At 40.8% G+C, this 3,894-nt stretch overlaps 1 long non-coding RNA gene across 1 annotated transcript; it reads left to right on the forward strand.

Moving 5' to 3' along the window:
* The first annotated feature begins 212 nt into the window (after window positions 1-212).
* On the forward strand, window positions 213-2,225 carry LOC309531455. The gene is made up of 3 exons (XR_014219326.1): window positions 213-355; window positions 549-699; window positions 1,938-2,225. It is a non-coding gene; the product is annotated as an uncharacterized lncRNA (long non-coding RNA).
* Window positions 2,226-3,894: the final 1,669 nt, after the last annotated feature.

The raw sequence follows: 3,894 nt of genomic DNA on the forward strand, positions 1-3,894 counted from the left end.
GCCACCCTTCCATCAAGATGAATAGACAGCTCTTGTAAACGAGAGTATACGGTGTGTTCATCACATCAGGGATCCTCCCAGTTGCTGGTATAGAAAGACAGTGCATTTTTCAGATTAATTGAAAATACTGCAATAGGTAGCTATAAAGGAAGTTTGCATAAATCATTCATTTAAAGTTATTTCAATTATTACCTCACTCTTCTGTCAAACAGCATCTTACAGAAGGCTATTGGGATATTTCTTTTCCAGGGCCAGAGCTGCTGGACTTCAGCAGCAGAACTGGGTCAGGTGTTTCCTCTGCCAAAAAGAAAAAGAAAAATGAGAAACGTTTTGCATAAATTATTCTCCTGATCAGGTAATCCACAAACAAACAATGGAGGCTCTTATGTGTCTGGTTTAAAATTTTAATCTTGGTCATAAAAAAATAGTACCCCAATGGTTCTTGAAAGCTCTCTTTGTGAAAGAGAAATTTAATAACCTTGCTGCACGTAGACCAGGTGTTCCCTACTAACAAGCTCTGGTGATAGAGAGATGTTTCATTTTGACAGTGACGTCTCTGAGGTATTCGATTGCACTCAAAACATCGTCCAGATGTGATATCTCCCAGGATTACAGAATATCTGGTCAAACCATATAATTTTATTACACTACGGGGTTAAACATACTGAATGGCAGTGCCAGGGAACATTTGGAAACACGGTAAGCTTGATGTTCAATGTGGGAAAATTTCAAGGTGTTTAATGGCTTCATAAAATGGCACACTTTTGTCTCAGCCTATAAGATCAGCAGTAAATTCTTGCATTACTGCTGCTGTAAAATGCGGTAACGGAAACCCCAAGTTGTATTATACGATACCCCTGAGGTAAAAGTAAGGGATAGTTTTCCCTTAGAGTGGCCATAGGAAAAGCCATTAATTACTGGAACATTGGAAAGATCTAACCAAGGTTTAGCCCTTTTAAGCCCTATTGATTTAAGTGCAGGCCTACAGCTAACTTTTTCATGCAACGACAAACAGCTTTGGACAGCTTTGTGTCCAAAAACAGCAAGGGAGATCAGGAAGAACCTGTTATGTGTAAGGTCACAGGATGAAGCAGCAGTCTGCCAGCACCACTTTCTTGGACTGACCAGAAAGGATTGGAGCCACCTCAAATAGTGCCTCCCATTCCAATCCTAGATACCAATTTTCGAAGGTGAATGAAGCAGAATTCACCGGTGCCTTTTGCAGGTTGACAATATGTTCATTGTTCTGTTGAAAACAAAAACAAAGCTCCAGTTCTTTGATACTGGAAAATGTCCTGCCAAGAGTCTCCAAGTTGTTGTCTAGTCTTGATAAATTTGTACAGCTTTCAATCTGGTGCTCTCTGGCAACGCTCTAACTTTAATGAAATTCACATTGCGAAAATCCCATGCAACACTTATAACTATCAGATATATAGGTTTATTTTTAGTAAACAAAATGAAACTGTATACTGTATATCCAAATGAATGACCAGCCACAGTTGTTTCCTGATGTAACTGTTGCAGGCAGAACCACTGCCAGGCTATTATCCTTTTTGTTTACTTCTACACTTTTTATTACCAGTAGCAATAGGTCCTCTTTATGGACAAGCATAGAATAAGCATGCTGAAATGGTAACATGCTCTACTTGCAGAAATAGATGACGTATAGGGAAACCAGAGCACAGAGTGAGTCAAGAGAGTGATATGATCACCAGTGAAGTCCATTAGAGTTGTCGCTATGGGACCTTTAAGGTTCAAATCCAAGCTCCGCCTTGGATTCACTGAAAGGCCTTTGGCAAGTCAGTCCCAATCACCCTAAGTTTTGCAACGTGTACCATAAAAAAGTTAATGGCCAGCTTCTAGGCTGACAGGTCTCCTGCCAGCATCCCACTATAAAAACTACCTCCACCCCAAAGCATATTCATTTGCCTTAGCAGAGTCGAAAGGTGAACCAGGAATTGAAATGAGTTGAAAGAAAACCAACATCTGCTGGCAAGATCTGGAGCTCTCGGCTTACCTCTCTTTCATGTCATGATAAGTGAACCTACAATCAAAAGAAGGGATGGGCAGCAATCCCAGGACAATAACCTGTGGATCTTGGTTGTGTAAACAAGCCATCGCTGAGTGCTTGCGAGGAAGAATGCCAGACCAACCAAAATCACTGATTTACAGCCAGGTCCCATTTGTCAGTTCCTGTATCTAACCATTAAAACATGCCGATTTCAGCCTTGATATTACTTGCAAAGGCAAACATGCTATTTCTAATATGTAGTCAATGAAATCTGCTCCCCCTTCCCCCTCCTCCAGCATTATCATTGTGGCAGTTGCACTGCAATGTCTTGGGCTATTCTGTGCTTTCTATATGTCTCTTTCCAGCTGTCTAGCAGCCTGTCCCTCTCCAGGACCTCGGAACGCAAATGGAGTTTGGCTATTACCTGAAGAGTTTGATTGATTGGCAGGGCCGCCACAGGGTTCAGAGAACCCAAGAGTGTGGGGTGTAGCAATCTGTCTGCATTGACAAATGGAGCTTGTGTAAGCATTGGATGTCATGACAGGACCACTTCACCATGAACTTAGACCTCATCTACATACATAGATGAATCGCCTAGTGTAGAGTTGCTTGGAATTCAGGATTCAAGTAGGGCAACGTCTTTTTCAAAAAGTCACAACGATTTATCCACATGTGTTGATTAGAACCATGACTTAACTCATTTGCCAGCATGCCGTGTTTGACATTGCTTCAAGGTCCATGTAAACAATTTCTTTAAATAAGTCACAAGAGGAGTTTAGCAGAGAAGTCGGAGAAATGGTGTTAGTGGGAGAACTGAAAACGAGAGGAGTTTCGTTCATCCATTATTTAAAAATAAATAAATAACTTTTTTAAAAAAAACCCATTTCTCATATATCGTGCACACACACATACTTAAATGCCATTCTTTTATCACATTCTCCACTAAAACCTGGTGGATGTGTGTTCATTTTGTTCAATTTAACATCTGCTTTTGACACTTAAGCCATATGATATTCATTCGCCATTTATCATCTTAATGGTTAATCATGTGGCTTCGTGTGTATATTAGATTTAAGTTTTTATCTCCATAATCTTTTCTCTTTGCCATGTGTAGATCAAGGATTTCACATTCTTTGCTTCAAATAATGGCAAACCTCAAGGCTCAGTACCAGTTCCTATATATCTTTGATTATATTCACGTCCCTCTTGAAGTGTTGATTGGGTCATATGGCTTTCATTTTCCTTTGTGCTCTGATGATATTCAGATCGGTGGTTTCTTTAACCTTTCCTACTGAGGTCAGTAACTGTATCTTTGAGTGTCTAACAGCTGTCTCCTGCTGGACGTTTTATAATTTTTTGACATTAAACACAGACAATTTGGAGGTTTGGTTAATTGGGGCTGACAGTTTCCATTGTATGTTTGGGTCAGATTTCACAGAGTAGCTCAATAACTCAATAGCTAGGAATCAGAGTGATATTCTTGCCACCAGCTTGTTGTTTTCATCTAATACTTACATTCCGCCCCCTCCAAACCCATAATAAGGTCACCGCCAATTATTTAATATCTCAAAAATTCACTGCATTCACTTATCAGGAAAGCATTGTGTTATCATCAGCTAAGACCAACTGGCATTGTATTTATTTATTGCAAGAGTAATCCACAGCGTGGTTAAGCAGTGGCAGGATGTGGCAGAGCAGTGTAGCCACTGCTGCATCTACCGCCCTATCACACATGTCAGGGGGTGGGATAGCTATAGCAATGGAGCTGGCACAGATTGGGTCTTCATGCTGTCAAGTAACAACATGGAGGGGAGTCTGCTCAGGATCCAGCAGATCAAGGGTCAGTTCCTGCCCTGCTGTTCCAGGGCTTTCTTCCAGCTTTC

The sequence above is a fragment of the Podarcis vaucheri genome (genome assembly GCF_965113315.1).
Source record: "Podarcis vaucheri genome assembly, chromosome: 4".
NCBI lineage: Eukaryota > Metazoa > Chordata > Lepidosauria > Squamata > Lacertidae > Podarcis > Podarcis vaucheri.